Source organism: Camelus ferus, chromosome 5, assembly GCF_009834535.1.
Source record: "Camelus ferus isolate YT-003-E chromosome 5, BCGSAC_Cfer_1.0, whole genome shotgun sequence".
NCBI lineage: Eukaryota > Metazoa > Chordata > Mammalia > Artiodactyla > Camelidae > Camelus > Camelus ferus.
This window is the reverse complement of record NC_045700.1, coordinates 20244996-20271975: the sequence shown is the minus strand read 5'-3', so window position 1 is coordinate 20271975 and position 26980 is coordinate 20244996. Positions and strand designations below refer to the sequence as shown.

At 37.3% G+C, this 26980-nt stretch overlaps 1 long non-coding RNA gene across 2 annotated transcripts; it reads right to left on the bottom strand.

Moving 5' to 3' along the window:
- Positions 1–23389, bottom strand: LOC116663599. 2 transcript variants are annotated; one of them, XR_004319818.1, is made up of 4 exons: positions 23238–23389; positions 13232–13356; positions 9189–9280; positions 1–65 (listed from the first exon to the last, which is right to left on the bottom strand). It is a non-coding gene; the product is annotated as an uncharacterized LOC116663599 (long non-coding RNA). The 2 variants fall into 2 exon arrangements; XR_004319817.1 differs by lacking the exon at positions 1–65 and having other exon boundaries at positions 8986–9280.
- Between the last annotated feature and the right edge of the window lie 3591 nt (positions 23390–26980).

Here is a 26980-nt window from a genome sequence, read left to right as displayed (position 1 = left end):
GTACATCTCAGAAAATCCCAGGATTCACTAGTTCTGAAGAAGAGCTCAGGCTCCTTGGCCTCCTCCTAGTCACAGGGAGGTTGAACTGAAAATCTGGTATATTCTCAGCTCATTAGGAGGGTCTGTATTAGACATCAGAAGGTGGAGAACTGCTTAGCTAACTTTACAATGTTCCTTTAAAAACCCAAGATTCCACAATACTCCAGCGCCCAAAAATGAGGAGTCTTTCACATTTTTCCTCACCTTATGTCTCTGCATCAGTCCACGTTGTGGTGCAGCAGAGATGGAGAGGTTAAAGGCCTGGCAACACAATTCAGATTGATAGTTTGCCCAGGGGCAGAAGTCTGACTTGTCAGAGACAATTGCTCTCACCCTTAGCTTTGAGATCAAACTCAAGTCTCAATGTCTTGATTTAAGAGATCAATAGCACCTGGGAGGGAGGAAAGGAGACATATTTCTCCTCAAGATTCTCCTTCCCTCTCCGGAGTTACTGAATTTTCATCTTGTGTGTATTTTCTAGTTGCCAAACTGTTCGTGCAAAACACAAAGCAGGTGAGTAAAAGCAACCCCTTTTTGGAGTTTTTTCCATGCAGGATGCCTCTGAAACAAGCTGTCCCAAGCTCAGTAAAAGATTATTAAAATAATTCCATTAGCATCTCTCAGTAAGAGGCCACAGCCCTCATCAACACTAACCAGCACTGCACAGTGACCCACAGGAGACCCAACTGCTTGCCCAAAACGTCTGCATAGATCAGGAGAGTCACATGTCTTTCTCTTTCAGCAAGGGTCAGATGACTGCTTCATTCATGTCCCAAAGAACTTCCAAAAACATTAAAAAAAAAAAAAAATCCAACACCCAAGAACTAATTGCCCAAGAAGTGATGCTTCTGGGTACACTTAGAGAGTATCAGCAAAGCCAAAGCCTAACAGAAAAGCGGCCCACCCCCCAGCTTCAGCCAAATGCCCTTGGCCAAACAAAGTAAAAATTGCAGTGTCACTGCCTCGCCTGTAAAACACACAGACGCCGTGTTCCTACATGTTAATACAAAATGCAAACTATGAAAGATATTACAGTTGGTATGTACTCGTGAAATGTAAAGGACAGGAAAGCAAGGTGGACTAAGCGGAAAACCCCTGCCTATTTCTTCATTTTAATACACATACAAGTTGTGTCACATCAAGTTGCTGAGTTGCAAAGTGCATACATTCTACAACAGATGAAACTGGGCATCTTTTTTTTTTTTCTTAAGCTTTTCTTGGCAAATGAGCATTTCTATCCACATGGCTGGTGGTAAGCATTTCCCTCCTAAGCTTTGAGTATAACAGTGTAAAACTATTGAACTAAAATGCTGTCTCCTTGAACTGACAGACTCCCCAAAAGCAGCTGCATCTGCTTTGTAATAAAATGTATCCAGATGAGAAATGAAAACTTCATCATTTAGACTTTCCTTTAATGGCATTCAATCTCTGACAAAACTATTGAAAATATTCAAATTTTACAGCTACTTGGAGGACGGGAAGTGTCCTGAAGAATATATCAAAATCAAATGAATTGCCAGAAACATCCAGAGAGATTCCAAAATATGTCACATGCTGGATAAGTGGTAGCAAGGCAACACTCCTGATCATTTAACAAAACCAGCAGGATCATGGGCCTGGCATATAATCAGTTGGTCAAGCAATATTTTCCAAGTGTCTACGATATGCCTAGTATACGATGTGTGATACAGAATGAATGTAATATTCATTCCTGCTAACGAAATATATATCAGAGGGTGGAAATGTCTGGTATGTTTCATGTGACCCTAAAGAAAAACCTAAAGAGCGAATGATTTCATTGCCGCCGTGCCATCAAAGTAAAATAAACACTGTGACGAATGAAGGCTAAGCAGAGTTAGCTCCCTTACTCAGACAAAGGCAGGGAACTGTTTGGTGGTCAACTAAATCTGACCCTCAACTATATGATTAGTATGATTTTCCCACAAAAGAGCCATGAAAGACTCCTGTGATCTTGTCAAATTTTCTAGGGGAAGCGTCCTTCATAATGAAAAACTCCATGGTACCTGCTTGAGGGGGAGATGATTCTGACCCGCCAGCTGCCTATCAAGTCTCACCCAGATGCTGAGTAAGCAAATGAAGGGAAACGGCCCTTGGTGTCTCTGACACAAGTAACAGAGCTCAGACTCCTGTGCCATGTCTGAGTGATGAGATCTATCCATCTAGAGCAGTGAGAGTGAGTCAAGAGTGTGAGCGCCCCCTCGCCACAGTTTAATTATATCTGACTTTCTGAGACACCAGGGTGTGCTGTACAGATAACTGGAGGAGAAGAGATACCAGGAAATGACTGTTTTTGCTGGGGAGGACACAGCATGATTATTATGACCTAAGTGCCCTACAAGATCATAAAAGCACTTTCAAACTGAAAGACTGCATATATAAACCCCACATGAAGGAATGCACAGGAGACTTCACCAAGGTACTGGAGGAAGGAGGTTTTGCTTTAATAAGAAACTATTATTTAAAACGCATATGCCTCAGGTCTCCTTCAAAATGCAAATGGCTATATGTAATATACTGCCATCGTAAGAGTAATAGAATGTTGTCCATTTTCCTTTTGCATCTTGAGTGCTGCTGTCAAACATGTCTGAATTGGGCATGTTAGCTTGTAATTTGCTTTAGAGACCATCTGCTGCCTTGACCACTTTAAAGACATGCTATATCACAAGTATGGTTTTCCAATTAGCTGGGATGCTGGATCAGATTCAAGACCCCCCAAAAATCAATTTTATAACTGCCAAAGCCAATTGCCAGGGGCAAGAGAATCCGTGTGATTTAAGGATTTTATAGTGTTTTCAAACCCTAGAAAGTTTACAGCTTCTTTTAATTGGCCAACCTATACAGAAATCATTTTTTTCACCAACCTGAAAATGACACATTTAAAACACAAAATGCAGCATTTTTCCTCTAAAATAAAATTCAGCAATTAGCTGAATAGGTATGACAACCATACATATTTTTTAAAATGCTAACCAACTGGGAACATCTTCAAATTAACAAATAATAACTGAAAACTGACTGGCTAGCATGTTAGTACTGCCACGAGCCACGTATTCTTCCACGTGAGTTCTGTCATTACAACTCACTAGTGTTTACTACTGTATTTCCAGATACGCCAGTATCTATAAAATATTAGCATATTTTAAACATTTGTATTGTAGTTATATTAAATTTAATTCATTTTCTCAAATTTATGATCCTCAAAGCATTTCAGTGGTAGGAAAGTAGGATAAAACTTTAATTTTTTTTTTTTACTTAGTGATATAACAGATGGCCTCATTCTTACCTCAAAGGACATTTTTCTTCTATTCTCTGATTTTCACTATTTCCCCTAAACTGTAGGCTCTGCCTTGCCCACTACAATTTTCATTTTGGAAACCCTATTGAATTTCAATGCTCAGCTTAATTTTTTTTAAAGTAAGTTTTCATAACAAAGCTTTCAAAGTAACTACTATAGTTTTGCCTATATGGTATTATTAATAGCCATTTAAAAAGAAAGTTATAAGTATATAATATCAGTGCACTTTTTTTACTCTCTACAAGAGACTCACTTTACTATTTTTGTAAGTCTAAGCTGCATATATGATTTACACACCTATATTTTGCAAAATGATTACAACATAGTTAACACTTCCATCACCTTACATAATTATCTCTTTTTTTGTAGTGAGAACATTTAAATAACATGCTCTATTAGCAACTTTCAAGTATATAATACAGTATTGTAACTATAGGCACCATGGTGTACATTAGATCCCCAGAATGTACTCCTTTTATAACCGGCAGTTTGTCCCCTTTGGTCAACATCTCCCCATTTCTCCACCTCTCAGCTCCTGGCAAATTACATGTGTTTGCTTACTGCCTAACATAGGGGTGAGCGAGTATCCTCTGGGTCCTGTGTATGGTTCTGACGATGGAACCAAAGCAAATGAGGCTTCAGCTGATCCCTCCGGGCACAAAGCTGTTTCAGGTTTACAGCTGGGACAAGGTTCGGCAAGTCAGCTGCCTGCATGCAGATCTCTTCTCAAAATAGCTCTCCTCACTGCAGCCTCCTGGGACTGCACCAAGGTTTCACCATCTCCCACCTGAATTCCACAGCCACCACAAAGGCACTTCTGTCTGAGAATGAATGCCAAGTTATTGTTGTCCATGGAGGGCACAAGTGAGAGATGACTTACTCAGACATCTGGCTAGACATCACTCCCTAGATGTGACGCTTTTAAACTGAACTTCCAACAATACAAAAATGAGTTAACAACATCCCAGGGCCTTGGTACTAAACTGTTGGCTATTAGGACAAAGAAACAGATGCCATTGAGGGCCACAGGTACCCTTAGGGGTCACTTGTTGCTCCACAGGCTCCCACTCGGTTCATTCTGTGTAGATTAATAATATGAAACCTAGAGTATTGGAAACAGCACACCTCTCCCACTGTCATTACTACCATCACTATTTATTCAGCTTAACTCACGTTAGTTAAGTTTATAAATAAATACTAAGCAAAACTTTTCTGATCAAACTAAATCACTTTGTATTGTCAGAGACATGACTATACAGAATAAGAAGAGTCTTTGAAGTCACTGAATAAATCAATCATTTGGTAATTTATGAAGTGTGAGGTACTACATCTTTCATGAAAAGTTGCACAGATTAGGTACAGACAAGACGACAGTCTGTCAAAGAGTCACCTTGTAGAGCTATCTTCTTAATCCAGTGTAATTTTCATTGTTCAAAATACCTTCCCAATTCTCTTTTTGGCTTTGCCTCCAAAACCACTTTATATCCCACGCAAGAAAAGCAGCCCCATTATATTTTAATCACATCTAGACAGTCACCTGGCTATTTCCCAACTTGATCTCTCACTTTATAAGAATGAATCTAAAAGGTTCTGGCAGTTTCCTTAATCAAATTCACTTTTACTTATTATAATAATCTGGCATCCTTGATTGTGTGTAAAATGCTCTTTGCTAAGTATCTGCTCCTGTCTTCAACAGGAGGTATGTGAAATTAAGGACGCAGAGGATGGAGCAAGAAAGGTAAGTGACAGTGCATCCACTGGACCTAAATGCACAGGTCACCCTGTAAGGGTCTGGGATGCAGGAGAGTGAGTCAAGAAACACTTATTTTTGTATCATAGACAGCACCAAAAGAAGCACCAGCTCTGACGTGTCATTTAGAAAATGAAAACTGGGAGGAATTCCCTTTCATCTCTCCCAGATCTATTGTGACCATGTCACAATAGTGACATGTGAAAAGTGAAAAGTGTCCAACTCAAAATCTCTCGGGAAGTGCTCCTCAGATGGCCCATGAATGCAGCAAATGCTTTTCCCACAATGAACTGAAGATAATATATATAGTTGCTTCTTCAAGCTCTTTTACTGAGAAAGTCTTTTAACCCAAAATAATCAGGTCTTCCTCTGAGTGCAAATTAGTTCTTGATTATTTAGAAAGAGAGTCACTATTCAGAGGGAGAACTCTTGCATATAGGGCTATGCTGTTTAAATTTAGCACAACATCTTGCTTTTATCACTGAACGTACAAAATCAACAAAATATCTAACATCTTCAAGTACATAGTTATTCCAAAAGTGGAAAAAAAAAAGTTGATGCAGTAATCATGAAAAATATATTCAGCAGAAGCATTTCAAAACGTTGAGAACAATAGAAGCCCCTTGGGACTCAACTGATTTCTGAGGTGAGTTTTAACAGCAATGAGCACACTGGTGGTTACTTGTTATATGTCTTATGACCTCATAGTTTATCTTTAATCACATTCATTATGATTAAAGACACTCCTTGGAGAATCTCAGTCAGTAGCAGGGAGTTTTGTGGCTTCCTCTTTGGCAGCAAACATGGTCATGCTCTCAATGAAAGTGATCACTATCTTTGGCATCAGTTGAGGGAAACAAAACTAAAATAAACCACTTTTAGTGCTATGCTTATATAAAATCATCATACTGAGATGTCAAAATTTCCTAAGGAGACACAAAACAAATTTTGAAGGAGGTAAGTTTTGGTCTCATAATCTTCCCTGCAAGATGATGGATCGATCTATTGATCGACGGATTGATAGATAAAAGATAAACAGAAAGGCAAATTGATAGCTAATCCATCCACAGTGTTCCACTTTATTAATATCATAAAATATCTCCAGACTTGTTCCTCCTTCCACAGGGTTTTTCCCTCCCTAACCACATATTAGTTGCTTATAATCCATGCTCATGCTATAAATTAGCTTTGTTGTATAAAGTATACAAGAAGAGCATTAGAGCAAGAATGGTATTGAAAAATATAAATGGATACAAAATCATGGTGCAAAACACACGCATAAGAGCTTGAGACTTAAGGCAAAGAGAATGACTGCAGAAGGCAAGTTTAGTCTTAAGGAGGAGATGGTTCCTTTGCAAAGTTGCTATTGTCTGACTGCAAAGGAATCTCTAGAGAATTAGCACTTTCCTTTCCTTGTATCCACCTTCATGTCCTTGTGTTCATGTGACGTCTAAGTACAGTGTCATCATTCAAACATCATCTTTGCTCCTTTATCACGATTTCCTAGATTTGACCTAAGTTCCCAATGATGGAAGGTCAGTATGAGAATCTGGAAAGCTTTGGTTACCATGTTTAAAAAAAAAAATGCAGTAGCAAAATCTGTTACCAAACTCATCTCCTCACTTAGGGATATCCGTATATAAACAGAATATAGTACTTAATCCTGCCTAATAGCTGCCGATTGAGTGAGTCTTACATGGTAACAAGAAACTAAAGAGGGAGAGGTTGGGAAAAGGAGTGTTTCTGAAATTTCAAAAGTAGTTCCACTTCACATACACTAATTCAAACACAAATTGTGAACTGGGCACTTTTGCAACTGAGAGAATGGTAATTAGAACAGATACATTTCTGGGTTCATCCCTTTAAAACAGGAACCCAAGCACGAAGCCATCGTGGATGCAGCACTGTGTCCATGCTGCCTTACTAGACCTGCCAGGTCATCCATTTCCTTGTTTGCAAAACAGGGTAATATTATTACCTAAAGCACACGTTTGTATTGGGGATTCAGTGAGTGATTCCAAGTAGGGCACTCTCTCTGGCACACAGTAAGGATTCCACACGTGATAGAGAAAGCGAAAAAGAGGCGGCAGACACCAGTAGGCGGGGGAGAAGGCGCAGGAACAGGTTACTGGCAATTCTACCAGAAAAGAATGAGGCCATTAATGCCTCCACAAGATCCCTGTCTGTCCCACTCTTGATCAATGTGCTTTCCCTCCCCTGATTCTGATGCCAGTGATTCACAACCTGAGCTGTACATTAGAATCACCCGGGCAAGTATAAAATCCTGGTGCCGAGGCAAGCACTCCAAACCAGTGAAATCAGAAACTCTGGGAATGCAACTCAGGCAGCAGGAGTTTGTCAGTCTCTACAGGTGATTCCAACATGAGCCAGGGTTGCGAACAATTTCTCTGCTCCATCCTCATCACCATATTCAACCATCATCAGTTGAGCATTTGTTGGCTCTGGTGTAGCACTCTAAGCCCAGTTAATCTAAAACATGATGGAATAAAAATTTTTTAATCAGTGTATTATTTTAGCTGAAGAGAGGTGGATGTATTGAAACACATGACTTCAGGCTTCTTGGCATTGTTCTCTATGTGAGGCTTATTTTTAAAAAGAGAAGCCAAGTGACCCCACAACATACTACCAATAAAAATGTCCTTTCTTACCTGAAGAAGAATATCAAATATGGTGTGGAACCCAACGTCAGCCTTATCTTTTAAGGTTTATATACATTCCCAGAAGGAGAAGTTTCAAAAGTCTGGACCTATAGTAATTTTTCCAAATGCTTCTTGATTATAAAGTCTTGCTCTGGATCCCTTAAATGCTTGACTGTGAAGTGGCTGTTTATGGTAAAATTATGTGCCATAAAACGTACTTGTAAAATTACATGACAAAGAAAGAGTTCTCAGAATCTCCTCTCAGAAATATCATATGCAAATTTCTGCTTCGCTTGATGTTGATTTGAGGAAAATTTATTTCTATCATCAATTAGAGAAATGCAAAGAGATTTAAGTTATGAAAGCATGTTCAAAAAGAAAACAGAAAAAATTACCTACCTTAGCGTGGAAGAAAAAAGGATTTATGCTTTCTCACCACAATGGGAAAATGGTTACAATTATGAACAAGCCCTTTAAGGTAGTAAATGAATTTTTCATAAGACATCATTTTTTTACTAGCTGTTATAATCATTTTCTCCTTACTGTGTTCTCCAACTTGCCAATAACATCATTTTAACATTCTTATGCAACAAGCCATGTTCTACTATGTGGCCTAATATTTCACTTTAATATCCATTCATTTTCAACAGCTCGGGCTCTGCAAGGCCTTGCAGAAGCACTCTGTCTCTGGCGAGGTGTCAGTTTAAGTGTGATGTATTATTCAACCTGGTAAAGGAGGTGTAGCCACTCAGCAGCAATCATGGGAATCAGGGGGGAAAAGTATACAAACATCTGGGACCCAAAAGTCATTCCACTGGCTAATAGTGTCTGGGCTTCGCTAATGGATTGTATTTAAAGTGCAGGACACTATTTATACATTTTTAAAAACCCGCTATGACACAACAGAAATGACATCCTATTTCAATTACAGTATTGTCTACAGTGCAGAAAGCAAGGTCCCCAGTGTGACCTTACTGCTAATTCTGGAGCGGCCACCCCAGGGGAGGCAGCCAGGAGTACCCAGCCTGACACAAATCCCAGTGTCTTCTCCTTTCAGAATCAACATGCCCAGTATTTATCCTAACAGATGTAAGTGAGTGTCCAGGCTGTGTCCTCCCATAACAAGACAGGATAGTAGAGGGTTAAAGACACAGGCTGCGGACTCAGAATGGTCAAATCAAAAATCTTACTATGTGTCTGCAGGCAAATCCCTTCTCTCTGCCTCGACTTCCTCATCAGGTACAAGCTATTATTGCTCAAAATATCTGCTGCTGTCTTGGGGAAAAATTAGATTCTCTTGCCTCACTGACTTCAGGTGCGGATGTGTGTCTTACTTTGGCCAATGCGTGTGTCAAAGTGGCATGTGCTCCTGAAAGCAGGAGCATTAAGAGTCATGACAAAGCTCCACGACGATCTCTCTTACCTGGACCACGAGATGCAGGATGTTCTGGATGGAAGCCTCTCGCTTTATCAGGTTCCATGGAGCAAGACTGCCAGACACCCCTGATAGACACACTGTGAGAAAAAATAAACTTCTGTGGATATAAGCCCGGACTGACATCCATCTCATATATAATGAGGGTAACTTAATGAGTTAGGCTGTGTGATCACTAAATGAGAAACACCCATAAAGAAATTATAAAGTGTCTGGCACTTGGAGACCGTTCAACATTCACATTTATTACAGGCATACCTCAGAGAGATGGTTCCAGACCACCTCAATAAAACAAGTTTCACAACAAAGTGAGTCACACGATTTTTGGTTTCCCAGTGCATACAGAAGTTATATTTATATTATACTATAGTCTATTAAATGTGCATTATGCCTGAAAAAGACAAATGACATACCTTAATTTTAAAATATTACTAAAAAATGCTAACCATCATCTGAGCCTTCAGTGAGTTGTAATCTTTTCGCCACAGTAACATCAAAGATGACTGATCGCAAATCACCATAACAAATTTAATAATAATGAAAAAGTTGAAAATACTGCTGGAATTACCAAAATGTGACAGAGATACAAAATGAGCAAATCTTGTTGGAAAAATGGAGCCGATAAACTTGCTCAATGCAGGGTTGCCACAGACCTTCAGTTTGTAAAAAATCAGTGTTTTTGAAGCATGATAAGGTGAAATGTAATACAAGGAGGTTTGGCTGTATTAATATCACACACATATCTAGGTCAAAGATGAGGCTGTAATGATGATAACATCTGCTCTTTACAAATATGATGCTTTTGTCCCCTCTTCACGAAGTGCCACAAACTTAGATTATGTGTTTTGTCCCACTTGTCCACACAAGAATTGTTAATTCATGTATATTCATTCACTGATTAAATCATCTTTGTGGCTGGAAAGGGTTGCCAGATTTAGGAAATTAAAATACAGGCTCCTCAGGTACACTTTAATTTCAGATAAACAAGGAACATTTTTTCAGAGAAGTATGTCCCATGTAATAGTTTTAACAAATGTGTTATCTGAAATTCAAACACAACTAATGTCCTGTATGATATTTGGTAACTATAAACCAGAACAAAGTACATTCCTGGTCTGATAGTCACAATGCATCTATTTTCTTTAAACTTGGATCCTGAAATATGTAGGAAAAAATTTGGAACCACAGACACATTTGGTTGTAGAAAGGTAATTGTGTCAGTACGGTGCTCTGAAAGAAACACTAGGTCAGCAATCAAAATATTTCAGTTTTATTCCAAGTTCTGTGACTGACTAGCTTTGTATTCTTCAACAAATCACCGCACTAAGCTTCAGTTTTCCCATTAGTGAAGGAGGAAAGTTGGAATTTAAATTTTCTAAGATATTTTTTAGTTCAAAATTTTAACAATCTTCAAAGGATATTTATGATGAAACCTTCCTATTTAAATTATAGGAGTTCTTATAAAGCTTTCTAAATAGAAAGGCATACAATCTTGCCAATTAAGTCTTTAAACTATTAAGATCTGTTCTGCTTCCCAATTATAATTAACAACCATCTATATGGGCTTTCTCCATGCCAGACACTTTATAAATATTAAGTGATTTAAACCTCATAATTACCCTATGAAGTAAATACTATTAATATATCCATTTTACAGATGAAACTGAGAACAGAGAAGTTAAAATACTTATTAGGATCCCATAATATGTATGGAAACCCCAGAATTTGAATCCAAGCAATCTGGCTTTATCTTCTTTGTAGGATAACATCACATACTCCTCCCTCACATAAGTATAAAACCAAACTAACAAATAATGAGGACAAGCCTCTAATAGTAATTAAGTTTTATGGAGAGAAGAGCAGGTAAGTTCTACTTTGAACAACTGACCTTCCAAATAATTGTCACTTTGAGTGACAAAGAAGTCTCTAGAGTTGTGCTCTGTTTTAGGCGTTAAATAAATGCTGGCAGATGAACATTTCCATCAGTTAATAAGGAAGCTTAGAGCTCAGGCTGATTTCCCCTTCACAATTTTTAATATTTTCACTAAATTGCATAGAAACCTTGAAAAAGCATAGAACAACTTTGCATGACAATTACAGTGCATCATATGCAATGGTGGTAAAGTTGAGTTTTTGAAAATTCTCAAAGGGGCATCTGTTTAGACTCAGCCATCATCTTTCGTTGCATTTGAGCCATGAGCTACTGAAACAGTGGCCACCAGTAAATAGTTCCATCTTCTGCCTTTGCCTTTGAGACCCGCAAAAGAGACCCTCAGGATCGACGCATAATTATGCTAGACGGCCAAATGCTGGAGCATACAGTGAGACTGTGGTGTAAGACACATATAAAAAGTGAGGACATGGATAAGACTGAAACAGATTATAGAAGTTAGGGGCATTACTGTAGGGTACACAGTGGCGGCAAATGGGAGTGCTTTAGTGCAAAACAGTAACACTGCAAAAATGAAATAAATTCTAAATTTCTCATGAATTCATCACAGAGGATAGGTATTATTCTCCCAAGGTGGTGCATATGGGATTTTTAAGCCCTAAGGGTTCAGAGATACAAAGAATCTGCAGTTCATGTACTCTTAAAAGTTGATTTGTATCCTGAATGAATTATATGTCTCATACACATTGTTACTAATACTTGCCAAATTCATTTGTGTGCTGTTGTGATTAATAAAACAAAAAAGTAATAAAATATTTAGAGAGTTTTTGGAAGTTATTTTTCATTCCACTTTTTTTTTCCCTCAACCCATGGATACTAGCATCATGTCACGATCTGACAAAACCTCTCACTCCTAAAAAGTCGTAAGAAGCAGGAATAGGAAGTGCTCTATATGAAAGCTATTTTCTATACAATTTGTTTTGATACACTTTAAGTAGGGCCTTTGTTCAGAGATAGTTCCCAACCTAGGCGTTTGAAATTTCACCATCAGAGAGCTTCTTGTTGCTTTCAGCAAATCTTAACATTTTGGTGTAATCTGATTTAAGAGGCTGCACATTTTCTTTGCAGGGTCAAAACACACACATTCTGATGTACAGACCTTGTGTCCTAACAATTTTGGATGTTATTACATGACCCATTTTCATATCAAAAGAATCTGCGTGTGTGAGTGAGCATGAGGGTTCTATTTTCCCCAGAAGTGCGCTTCCCAAATACCCCAATATCTGTTGGCCATCTCATATTTTGTAAGAAACAAAGAACTGACATTTTGTCAAATGGGTTACAAACCAATTGCATCACATCTTACTAAACTCTATAATATCCTGAAGGTATAGATGTTAATATCCTTATTTTTTACAAACAAGGCAAAAGAAACTCAGAAGATACACCTGGCCCACAGTCCTTTTGGCTAAGTGGCAGAGTCAGGATTTGACCCCAGAGTTCTTAAGTCCTTCATCTTTCTCCTATAATTTAAGGCAAGAGCTGGCTATGAGCCAAACTTGGCCCACCATCTATTTTTATATGACCTGCAATCTAAAGATGATTTTTACATTTTTACATAGTTGTACTTTAAATGGTTACATGACTACAGGCATAATGTGTGCAATTCCTTTCTCTTGATCCACAAAGTCTAAAATATTTACTGTCTGGCTCTCTACAGGGTAAGTTTGCCAACTCCCAATTTCAAGCCTCAAGAGCTCTGCACAGTGCTGCAGTCAGGAATATTAATGTGAGCCACACATGTAAAATGTGCAATTTTCTAGAAGCCATACTTTTAAAGGTAAAAAGAGATGACAATGGAAAAGATCAATGAAACTAAGAGCTGGTTCTTTGGAAAGATAAACGAAATTGAAAAACCTTTAGCCAGACTCATCAAGAAAAAAAGGGAGTGCGCCCAAACCAACAAAATCAGAAGTGAAAAAAGCAGTTATAACCGACAGCACAGACATACAAAGGATCCTTAGAGCCTACTACAAACAACTCTATGCTAAAAAAAGGACAACCGAGAAGAAATGGACAAACTCAGGCCCATCAACCACTCTGCAGTTCTTTACCGTTTTAATTTCTTCACCACACTTACCACTCAGTCACGTGCATGTAGATTATGAAGTCTCTTTGCGTGTTGTTTGTCTGACCACCATTAAAACGGGAGCTCCACGGCAGCAGGGGTCTATAAGGCCTTGTATGCTCCTACATTTCAAGGGCCTAGAACAGCAGTAGGTATATATAGTATATGTTAAAAAAATAAATATGTGTTTCAACAAAAAATGATAAAACAATTCACATATATAAAGCAAGAGGAACAGAAAATATCTCAGAAAAGAGCAACACAGTAAAAAAAAAAAAAAGCATTAGAAGTCTGGTGTGAACTGGTTTACTCAATCGATTTGGGTGAAACACTGAATTCATTGAAGAAGAAAGGAGAGAACTTTAAAGGGAGAGAGAGAAAAATCAACCTTGGTGGATATCTGCCTGGTAATTTTTTCAAGAGCTAACTAGCAAAATGAACTACAAATGTAAAAGATTCTAAAAATACCACGGGTCTCTCATTGTTATGGGCTGACTGATGCATTCATTTTTAATTAGATTAACAATATTTTCTGCCACCAGTTTCCTGAGTGGAACAGCAGGTGAAGGAGAAGAGAGCCCTATTTTTCAGTTCATTACATTCACCGGCTATTTCTCTTCCTAAAACTTCTGCCAGCACTCCATGGTGAACTTAGACTAGCAAAATGGAAGTTACATTTCAATGCCCAGGAGAAAAGCCTTGAGAAAGCTTCACAAAACAAAAACTTTGGTTTTCATTACATCCACCAGGCCTGCAGATTCACCTAAGATTCCCTAAGGTCCTTGGAGACTTCTTAAATGCAGTAAAATGCCTGCCTCAGGTAAAACTGGCAACACTTTAGAACAAAGGCTTCGTAAGTGGTGGTTTATAACGCATGTAGGATTTGAAAAGTACATTTTTTCGTGTCTTGAAGATATGTCTTATTAAGACTGCGTTCCCCCTTGGAGGCAATATAACTTTTTCAATAGCTCATGCTTGCCATAACGCTATTTCTTGTGGGGAAGGCTGGGGTGTTTTTATCTGGAATAGAATGATGTTATCTGAACAAATATTATTTCAGGAGATTGTAGATTTGCAGGTAGAAAGAGCTGGTCAGATTTTTCAGCGCAGAACTAGGCTAAAAAGTGAAGCGAAAGAAAATCGTCAGCCCAGAGACCGCAACACTTTAGGTGAAAATCTCTCGAAAACGGTGCCCACATCAACACTAAACCTTATATTTTAACACTCCCTTCAGGATTCTCCTCACTGCAGCTATTGAAGACATGTTTAAATTTTTCTAAAACAACAGATATGATTCACACAATAAGCAGAAATTACCAAGCGTGCAAGCAGTTCGTTCAGACCGCCACAGGCTCACTCTATCTAGATAAGCATGGCGATTTTTAATAATCTGCAAAGACAAATTATACACATATACACACGCAAACCGAAGTGTTTATTCATCTGAAATTTCTAATGAAATAAAACTTTGAATGCTGAATCATAATTATTGATGTGTATATTATTTGTGCATATATTACGCATATGCATGAACAGAACAAAACTAAAATACATATAAGGGAGTGAATACGATTCAGTCCTGCCAATAATAGCAAGTGAAAACCCTTAGTGGATTATATTTATAATGTTTCAATCTTTTAGGACAGACACGCTAATGAAATATTTAGGTGAACTGGCCACTATTCAGGGATTTAGAAGTGTTTTGTTTACACTGTGAATCACCGCGACTGCTGCTGAACACTTCTGAATGTAGAAGTGATTGGTTTTCTGACTCACCCACGGTCTTTTCTATATCCTATGCCCAGGCTCTCAGCCCCTTGATGCCCCTAATTTCAATAAATGTCTCAATCCATTTCAGTGACCCCTCGGACCTTGTCAAGCACTGGAAATGTTTCATTGTAGGGATGGTAATTTCAAATTCTTAATATCAGAGCATAATTGAAATGCATGTAATTCCTCAGGAAACTTGGCAGGTAATTTCTCTACTTCATCACTGCTAAATCTTTCAAGAAACTTGTTTTCATTTTCTTCTCTCTTAAGTGAGAACCCTAGTGTAAACTGTCTTGGCAGCCCCTTCCATTTCCTCCTACCATCGATCCAGACCTAAAACAATCCTGGGAAATAATTAATCCATACACTTCCCTTTTACAATTATACTTGTACTGCTGTCCATAGCTGGAGGAAAACACAGAAACTGGGCAATTCACCCAACCGACACTTCTGATACCTAAAGCCATCGGCATGCCCTGCATGGGCCAGTCCAAGTTGCCCATGACTAGCTCCATTTTCCATTATCCCAAAAGTCACTCCACTCATTCACCTCATTTCCTTAAGCCCCTTGCCTGCCAGTCTTACTCAGCATGATGTTCTCTAACTTACAGAGAGAACAGACACTATCATATAAATGCTGCCAACTTCCTGTCTCTCATTTACAAGTGTGTTAACATTTTAATGTCTCTGTACATGTTTACCTCTATTTTCTACGCGAAGTGAATTGTTTTGTCCACGTGCTGACACCTTTTTTCACTTTTCATGACATTATTTTATATCTTTTTTCCTTCCCTATTGGCCCCATATCCATCAACATATAAATGAGAAACATTGGACTCATTACCCTTTTCTTCAATCATGCTTCCAAAGGGTGGACTGTCTTGCATATCTTCCCTTGCATCTAGCCATTTGTACATCAACTCCCTACAAGTATACTGTAACCCCTACTACAGCACTGAAACAGTTCCAATCAAGGTGATCAATACCTTGAACACATTTCAATTTGTTATATGCTTTGTTGGATTTGATACTAACCACTCATTTTGCAACATCAAGAACAATCTTCCTACTCTTCTAATTCTTTCTTCACTTCTTCTCAAGTTCCTTTAAAGTCTTCTCCTACACTTCTTAGATGCCGATGTTGCCCTCATCTTTGTCTTCCATACCTTTTCTCCTCGCCATAGGCAAAACTGTCAAGTATGCTACCGTATGTGACTAGGATTTCCAAAGCTCTGGCTCCATCCAGGAGCTACCTCCTGGGCTCTGGGTGTTTATTTCCACCGTTACAGTATTCAAACTTAAAACCAACATCATCCCCCATTGTTAGAAACCTCATTACTGACTGCCCAAGCCAGAAACTTGGGACTTTCTTTTTACGTTGACTTGACTTCTACAAAGAATGAGTCAACAAATTCTGTAGATTCTACTAACTAAATCATCTCTTGAATCCTTTTTCTCATCTCTGTCCTCACTTCCTTGCTTTAGACCATTCTCATCACTTGGCTCCTAAGTTACTGAAACAGCCTCCTAGTTGATCTCTCTACAACTCACTTAGCTACTCTTAATCCAAACAAGATAAATATTTTTTAAAGTGTAAATCTAAGCATACTACTTCTCTGTTGGGAGAACTTCAAAACAAAATCAAAATTCTTTATCATGCTTTTATTCATTCACTCACTCAATATTTATGAATAGCTGTGGATCAGAAAATGAACTAGACAATGCATATGCAATGGCATTAAATTGACCCAGTCCCAGCAGACTTTACATACTGGACCCTAAGAGTAAAACTCTTAGTCGTAAAACCTGACATTTGTCATCCATGTAATCAACACTCCAGTTACTCCTCAATTAAAGATTTTACTATAGCTTAATGTGAGTGAGAGTGTGTCTGTGTGTGTCTGTCTGTCTGTCTGCCTGCCTGCCTGCCTGCGTCTCCTCACAGATTATGGCTCACTGAAAGCAGTGATTGAATGATAACCAAGTGTACCTAATATCTGAGTCTTGCTCAGTGACAGTGACAGCAAATCCTGTTATAGTACTTATCATAATTTGTGCATTATGATAAGTGCTTTCCATGACCCACTTAATCTTCCTACCAGTCCTATGAGGTAGGTACTATTATTGTCCTTATTTTCCTAATGAGAAAACCACCCAGACAAATACCAACATTGTTACTACCTCATACAAAATTATTTTTAATTTCTGCTGGAGGTAGCCTGTGGATTAAGATAGCTGTCTTTGAAACCAAAAGCTCTGGTTTATTTTGTTTTGAATATAGTTTTGAAAAATAAATCTGAGTTTGTTTTTATGAGGAAGCTCAGAGAGTTCATTCTAGATACGAAAAAAGATGATAGATAAAAAGATGAAGTGATTAAAAATCAGTAATTTTTATAAACTTATTAATTTCTGTACCATTCAAAGCTTTAAATTGTTAATAATAGACTTTAACATATATTTCATGATTTTAAACCAACTAAAGCTTTTAAATTATTTTTGTCAATAACTCAATATGTCATTCTATTTCTTTTGAGGTGGGGGAGGTAATTAGGTTTATTTATTTCTTTATTTAATGGAGGTGCTGGGGATTGAATCCAGGCCCTCATGCATGCTAAGCATACACTCTACCACTGAGATATACCCTCCCCCCCATTCTATTTCTATATTAAATAGTAAAAAAAAAAAAAAAAAAGGATAGTTATGAGTAAGTCAGATTTTAATCTTACTTGACATTTGTTTCAACTTTATTTGTAGTAAATTTGTCTTTAGTTCTCTGAGTCCTAAAAGTTCTGTACCCTTGACTTCTCTTATAGCCAACAGAAGCTATGATTAACATAGTGCCTGAATAAATAAAAATATCAATTAGTCCAAGAGCTCTCTTTCAGCATTTTCTTTAAAGTATTTTCCCTATGGAAAGCAAGACTCACAGTTCCTATTTCAGAAACTTATGTTTCAAAGAAGGAATGTCTATTATCCAGTTTTCTTGGCTAGATGCTACAAAGGAACCAAAGGAAGTATTAGCAGTGTAACCAACAAGAGGGAACTTGACAAGTGAGAGGAAGGAAGCCTGCTTATCAGAAAGAACTATGAAAGCAAGTCCATTTTTCTTTGATGGCTATGATTTTTTAGGAATCAAGAAGACTTGATTCTTACACCAGGATTTCCCTGCCTTAGATCAGAGTTCTACCTTGCAGACAGAAGCAATCCTACACCTCTCTTGAGATCTAGCCAGACCAGCTAATGGGAGAAAAATATTGCAAAACAATGAAAGGTTTAAAATCTACAACATAAAAAGATCTTTAAAATAAGAACATAAAATTTGATTAAAAACAGAAAACTTAAAGAAAGGGCAAAGATTCGAATAGGCAATTCACAGGAGAGGATATCCAACATTGCTAGGATAATTAATATTAAAAGTTGAAAGTGCATCTACACTATAACTTGACAGTTTTATTCTTGGATTACCTACTCCATTAAATAAAAGAGTACATTCATAAGGATGTAAGTATAAAGTGTTTATTGCAGTAATGCTTTTAAGGGCCAAAAATAGAAACAAAATGAATACTCATTAGTAGGAAAATGAATAAAGTATAAATCCATTAAAAATGAGACATTAATTGAAAAATGAGGTAGCCCTCTCTCAGATGACACAGAGTAATTTATTCAAGTGAGAAAAGCAAGATGCAGACAAATGTATACACTAGGGTCCGTTTTTAGAACCAAAACTAAATAAACAAATGAGAACAAGATGAGAAGAAAAATTTCATACAATGTGTGTATTTTGGAGTGAGCTGGAGAAAAATGAGGAAGAATACACACCAGGTGATCTCAGGTGTGGTGAGGACAGAAGGGAGGGAAAGGATGGCAAATGATGGACAGGGCAGAAGAGTGCACACGAAAATCATCTTCCAAATGTAATCCTGTGAGTATAAAACTGTGTGTGTGTTCACAGAGATATGAATGAAAGAGTGCTAAACAATGTGTTTATTTTGGTATATTTATTTAATGAGATTTCAAGGAACTTTTACTTTCTTCCCTAAATCTCTCTGGACTGTTTTTTGCTTGTTTGTTTTGTTTTGTTCTTTACATTGAGCATATATGCAACCAAATGAACAAACAAACCAGAACAGAATATGGGTGTACCAACATACATGTGGATACATAACAATCCTCACTGTCTGTCTATGTTTGGTGAGTCAAAAAAGAGAATATATTGAAAGCATTCTCTTTATCACCTAAAGATGGGCTGCCCTTCCTGAGAAAAGGGATACAAAATGCTTTATAAATGCTTTGGTAGAAAATAAGGCAGTCCATACCATTAGAGACAGTCCAAACAGGAGTTGAATCATTGAACTTCATGGAGATAGAAGCAAGTAGCCAGAGAAATAAGTTACATTTGCCAAGGGCAGAAGGTGGAACATTCACAGAAGAGACAGCATTCTACAAAAGTGAGGATGGGTAAGTCATACTCTGACATCTTTGTTCTAAGGTCTGCTAAGATCTGGAATTTCTGTCTGAATTCTTCAAACTTGTCATCATACTTTTGTATAAGAATAAGTACTTATATATATACTTTCAAGTCCAGAATGTAGATAACAAAATCCAACCCCACATAGACATTACCATATGTTTAATCATTCTTTATCTCTTCATGAGGGTAAAAAACTATCTTGAACAAAACTTCAAACTGGTAAGTGTTTCAAGGGGCTATTCATTTAAGTACTTCTTTCAAAGACTATGGGACCTGGTTTGCCATTTTAAAATCTAAGACAGAATAAATACATATCTAGGGAGCAATCTTTCTAGTCTTAAAAAGCTATGTTTGTATCAATTACTGACATAAGTCACCTTCAACACTTCATTGCAGAAAGTATTCATTTCTGTGCATACTGATCTCTGTCAAAGGCAGCTCTTCCTTTAGGATAAAATACAAATGAATCTCATGCAACTCCCTAAGCTCATTCATTATGTCTGAAGGACCAGGGGATTGGTCAAGGGGGAAAAACAGCCTTGGAAAGAAGCACAGGCTGTTGTGACTGCAAATACACTATGTGTATCTTCCCCTCATGGTGTATCCAAGGACAGAGAGCAGACCTTCCTTAGGATTGTCGACAATAAAGGATGAATGCTGTCTTTATTATGGAAAAAGATTAAATACAGTAGATAGATGATGATGATGAAGATGGATGGATGGATAGACAATAGAAAGAAAGGAGGGAAGGCGGGAGGGAGGAAGGAAGGTAGGAAGGAAAGAAGGAAGGGGAAGGGTGAAATGAAAAATAGCACTGTTTCTCCTGAGGAAGCTTATAATGGCATTATCACTTTTAGGAACTTTTATTTACATATTCAAAGTACTTTATAATTTTTAATAAGGCTGTAAACTTCCTGCTCAGTTTTCAAGTGTCTTTGGTTTTAAACGGGTCATTAAAAAGTTACTTTTGCTTTAATTAAATAAACAAAGTACTCAATTTATTCTTACATGAACCTCCAGGATTTTCAATTAGTTATTTATGCATTAAGCTTGAGTGAGTTGCTATGCTAATGTGCTTTTATCATTTTGCCAAAAATAAACACGTGATTGGTTTACAGGAGGACGCGATGCCTCCAACTTTCATATGTCTCCTGTCATTGGCATTCTGAATTTAAGTACAAGTTCCACTGTTCAGTAAACACCATTAATCTGCAGCTTATGCAAATCACAAACCTATTATTTTAACTGTTTTATTAAGAAATAAAATCAAGGCTATTGTTAGCCCACTTATCTTGAAAAGAAGTATTCTGTAACTGCAAAATGTTAATCCAGTATTATGAATGGTATTGTTGTCACCACATTAATAAAATATTACATGATATGATACAGAGATTTCTGTATAAAGTCAGATTACATCTGAGACAATTTTCCTTTTCAACAGCAGTGGTAAGAGGTTACAGTGATAATGCCACAAACTCTTTGTTTATTAATGCCATGCTGTTTATGGTTTATAAAACATATTTTATTTATCTTTCCTTTCTCATTACTTCTGATTCATTTCATTCTAGGGGCTGACAGGAAAAGAAAAGATGGAAGGAAAAACTTTAGTTAATTGTATGGACAGGATAATAAAAGGGAAGTACTGCATACAATAAAGACATTAGACCATCAAGTAATTTCAACTGCTGTACTGTAAAAACAACTGAAGACTTCCTGAGCCCTAAAACATCACTTACCTTTCCTTTATGAAGAATGTAACATAACAGCAAGCGATGTTCTCAAGATGCCCATGTGCAGCCTACGGATCCCCAGAGCCTCAAAACACTAAATAAATTCTTGCCGTTGAAAACAAAATCACTCCTCTCACTCAGAATAACATCGTAGGTGTTTGGTTTATTAAAGTCCATGATTATGTGTGGTTCAGCCCTGGTTTTGTACTAGGTATTGAGTCTCACTGTGCTGGTATTTACTGGGCCTGGCACACACCAAATATGCCGGCACACAACAGGGGTGAATTTACTGAAAAACTAATTTGGATTACGCTTCAGATCCTCTGAACTGCATGGGCCCCTTCCAAGACTCTTAATTGTATACTTGTAATTATGTATTTGTATTTTTATAAGGGCGGCAAAATTGCATATGCTTTAGGCCCCATAAAACTGGATCCCCTTCTATCCATCTAACTATCCATCTATTTATCTATTTATTCTATCCACCTATTTATTTTTTCCAGTTTCACTGAGATATAATTTCTATACAGCACTGTATAAGTTTAAAGTGTACAGCATGATGACTTCACTCACACATACTGTGAAGTGATTACCACTAAAAAGTTTTGTTAACATCCATCATCTCATATAAATACGAAAGAAAAAAATCCTTGTGATGAGAACTCAGTATTTGCTCTCTTAACAACTTTCAAATATTCCATAGAGCAGCGTTAGCTATAGTTACCCTGTTGGACATTGCACCCCTAGTACTTATTTACCCTTCTAACTGGAAGTTTGTACCTTCCTCCAATCAACTCCCCCTACCCACATTCTCCACCTCTGATAACCACAAATCTGATCTTTCCTGTGAGTTTCCTTTTCTTTTTTTTTTTTAGGTTCCACCTATAAGTGAGATCACATTGTGTTTGACTTTCTCGGTCTGACTTATTTCACATAGCATAATGCCCTCAAGGTTCACCCATGTGGTGGAGTTTCCTTTATACATATATAATAACACATCATAACTTCTTTACTCATTCATCCAATGACAGATTGTTCGCATGTCTTGGCTATTGTAAATACCGCTGATATGAACACTGGGGGTGCAGATAACTTTTCAACTTAATGTTTTTGTTTCCTTTGTATATATTCCCAGAAGTGGAATTACCGAATCACATTCGTTCTATTTTTGATTTTCTGAGGAAACTCCATACTGTTTTCTGTAGTGGCAGTACCAATAGACAGTCTCACTAACAAAGATTCCCTTTTCTCCACATGTTCACCAGCATTTTTTATCTTTTGTCTTTTTGAGGACAGCCAATCAAAACCACACTGAGATGGCATCTCAGTGTGGTTTTGATTTGCATTTCCCTAATGATTAGTGATGCTGAATTGAGCACCTTTTTACGCATCTGCTGGGCATTTATGTATCTTCTTTGGCAAAATGTCTATTCAGGTCCTTTGACCATTTTTTAATAGTGGATCTACTTCTAGAGTCAGTAAATCTTTGGTGTCTAACCAAATGGATGGATGAACAAATAAATGAACAAAGGACGCAATCACTGCCTGAGGATAGTATTTCATCTGTATATCATACTAACTGATATCAAAGTACACGTGGAGACTATGTTTTCCTCTGAAAATGTTTAATTTCTAAAATTCTCTAAACTTCTACCTATCTGTAACTTCCTGGATCATGTCCCTCCCTTTTCACTCAATCTGATCAATCCCCCATCTCCTTCCTTCTTAGAGGCTCTCTTCTTCTTTACAGGCTATAAGTCTTTCCTATGTTCCTAACTCTTTCCTTTTTAATTCATTTATTCCCTGCTCAGCCTTGTTGCAATGGTGGGTAATTTAAGAAACATTATAGAGACACTTTTGGCCTCCCTACTAAGTAAACCTTAGGTGGCTGGGGTCCTACTGAAGGAAACTATTAAATGATATTGAGAGTTTGCCATAAACTTTAATATATCCTTCTACCATATCTTGGTGATCCACTATTTAATCCCCCACCATACTATTCTAAATCTTTTCCAAATATTTGAGACTCCCAACATCCTCTACTTACCCCTCACTCTCTCAGCTCCTGTTTCCTCCTCTCACTTTACATTAGGTACCACAGTGCTTTGAATAGAGAAGGACCCAACATCTGTAGATGAATGTAGAAACTACGGAGTCTATGTCCACTTGATGGGAAAACCTTCAATACAGAAATCTTCAGATGGCACTGGCTGTGAAAAAATAAGATAAAAACAGAAATACATTTTCATCTTAAACCATCCCTACAAAGAGTCCTTAGTTAAATTAAATAAACGTTAAAGAGACAGGTCGCTAAAATGTAACCAGAGAATACTTATTAAGAATTTAATCATAAGTATTTAAGTCTTCTTTATAGAAGTACACAAATTATCACTAAATTCTATGACTTTGAATTTCAGGGAATATTTCATATAGTGTTTTTACTGAGTATATTTATGTATTCACAGCATTCCAATATAACTTTAACTCTACAGTAAGAGGTTCAGTGCTGATGTCAGTAATGGGTTGGAAAACAGTAAAACACAGGCACTAAAATTCTATTGAGAGTTTTATTTTAGAAAAATAGTAGAAAATTTGTATTTCATTTAAGTAGACAGGAACCTCATTAAAATTGTCATATGCTTCTTAGCTTTTCATAAATTGAAAGTATAAAAATATTTTGCTATAAAAAAGCACAGCTGCTAATTAGAAAGGACTTTAATTAGCGGATCCACTTAGAATAAGGTAAATCACATTTCACAAATTTGAGAACTTTGTTGTGATATTTGATGCATACTAAATATTTTGTCAATTATAGACCAACTGATGCAACATAATTCCATATGGATCATTTGAATAATAGCTAACATGTATTATGCTTCTTACTAAGTATTAAATACTATTCCAGGTGCTTTATCTATATTTGCTAATTTTTGTCACCAAGCTAATCAAGGAAACACTACTTGGTCTTTATCTTATGGATAAGCAAACTGAGGCTCAGACAGGTTAAGTAAGTAATTTGCTCATGGTCACACAAAGCTAGGTTTTGAGCCCCAGACATATGATTCAAGAGTTAGTTCTCTTAACCACCTCCCTGTAAGCAAATATGCAGAATTATTCTGGAATTTATATTGTGTAAGTCAGTGCTGTTACTGGAGTCCCTTGCATTGTCTGGAATACAGAAAGGACTCACTAAGACGTATAGCCTATCACTGAAAACTCAAGTAGTTGGGTTGATTTTTATTGACAGCTACAAGACCCTGGTGGAAAGCTCAGAGGGTTTGGAATCAGTTTCAGATTTCAAAGTGCACTTGTCAGTCACTTAGCTTTTCTGAACTGTAGTCTCCTTATTTGTGCAATATGTTAAATAATGCCTGCTTTTCAGGTTTTGCGTAACTACAGATGTAAGCTATATGAATAAAATGTTGTTTCTGTGCGTTTATCTGTTACCTCATGATCTGAAAACAGAGAAAGAACTTTTCACCATTATGGAGGAATGATTCGAGTGACCTGATTTAAAGTGGAGTGTAGACTGTGTACTTTAAATTCACTTCAATGCTTCCAATTCTGAAGTAATAAGGATCACCCTTCCTCTTCCTAAAAGAGGTTGAATCCTGGGGGGCGGGGGGGGTGGAATTGTTACAGCAGTAATAAAAAATATGCATACAAGTTCTATAGCAAAACAAACAGAAGAGGAAGAGAGGAAGAGGAAGGAAGGAAGGAGAAAAAAGAAAAAAGGAAATCCACTCACACTAGAAGCAAAGGAATCTGCGAAGTCAGGCCTCTTTTTAAGAGATGGATTCCAAGCCTCTGGCTGTCTTGCTTAGGGAAGTGGCAGTGAATTTTTGTCTTAAATGTATAGTTGATGGTTGATGGCTGTGGAATCAAATATTTCCTATTGACATGGGGAAGGAATCCCAAGCTATGAAATTAAAGTAAGCTCTGTCCTGAAATAGTGAACCCTTGGGTCCTGGAGCAGAAGCAAGAATTCAACTTGCAGGACGGGTTCTACCGCGTGGAACACACAGCACTCCCATAGAGGAGAGCCGTCTCTGCTGAGTGTGGGCTCACAGCGGAAGTCTACAAAGCAGGTGAGAAATAATTTCCCCTGAAGGGAACACAGAGACAGTAATTAATGTTTTCTGAGTCTTAATCTAGAAAAATTTTTAATGCACCATGATTGTGGATAGTTACATAGCATTCAATTGTATGAATATGCCAAATTAGTCAGCTTCCCAGAGAAACAGGGCCAACAGTATACGTGCAGGGAGAGACAGAAGAGAGTTATTGTAAGGTCTTGGCTCGCAAGATCACAGAGGCTGAGAAGTCCCACAGTCTGTCATCTGCGAGCTGGAGACCCAGGAAAGCCAAGGGTGCAGTCTGAAAGCCAGAGAGCTGATACGTAGATTCCAGTCCAAGTCTGAAGGCCTGAGAACCAGGAGCACTGAGGGCAGAGGAAGATTAATGTCTCAGGTCAAGCAGTCAGGCATAGGAGGGGCAAATCTTCCCTCTCCCTCCTGTCTGTTCTATTCAGGTTCTTAACAGATTGAATGATGCCCACCCACTGCAGAGGGCAACACACTTTCCCCAGCCTACCAACTAAATTGCTAGTCTCCTTCCAAACACCTTTAGAAATAATGTTTAACCAGATATTTGAGCATCCCTCAATCCACTCAAGGTGACACATTAAATTAACTATCACAGTGTCATAAAGCTTAACTCATCTGAATGTTCTCTGATTCTTAGGACTAATGGCTTCTGTAAAAAGAAATTATGATGTCAAAGATATAACAGAATAAGACACTGTATAGAAGAAATGCTAAGATTTTTTTTTACAGTCAATATAGTTAATTAATAGCATCTATAAAATTTTCTAAATCATAATGTTCAATTATATAGTTTGGGTCTCCTATGTCTCACATTCACAAGAAAGTGCAATTTAATTCAATATGAAAAAATATATTTGTAAATAATTTATATTTTTAAAACAGAATCTCCATTCCACTATTGACATTTCTAAAAGCTAAAGCATTCTTATCTCTCCTAAATTAACAGTGTAGAATATTGACAATTCAAGCATTATCAGAATGTTTAATTATGAACTGATGATCCAACATTTAACAAAATCTTACTGAGGACATTTGAATGAGATGGACTTTAGGATATATTATCCCATAGCATTCAAATTTCTCTGTGTTGTATTAGCTCTGAATAAAGCAGTGTCTCTAAGCTTCACTAAAATAGCTTGACTTCACTAAAATAAAAGTTAATGACAAATTGCCAGTTTTTACACTATAACAATAATATAAATGATCACTCTAGAAGAGCTACATCTTTTGAAAACAGACAGTTCAACATACCATTCTTTACAGTCAGTCAGTCTCTTATTTAAAGATTCATATGACGAACCTAGAGTGACATGGCAGGAAAGAGGCCATCCCTTCAGACAAATAGGTATATTCATTTTGTTGTCATTTGCCAGTTTTACTTTTTAAATTTTCACACTAAATCTTTCCCGGAGGATAACTAATTGGGATTTAACATAACAGCATCCCCATTGAAGAGCTGGTAGATGTTGTGTGTATATGCCTTTGGTCATCATTCTTTTCTATTATAAAGAGAATAAACTGATTCACAACAGAACAAGGAAGCACATCAAGTCACTAAACAAAGTCGAATTAAAAAAAAAAAAAGACCTCATTGCTAGCATCCTGAATATTAAAATATCTACATATTCCTTTCCCTAACACAAATTTGCATATGCGGTATACAGCTAGAATGTGGAAACTCAAA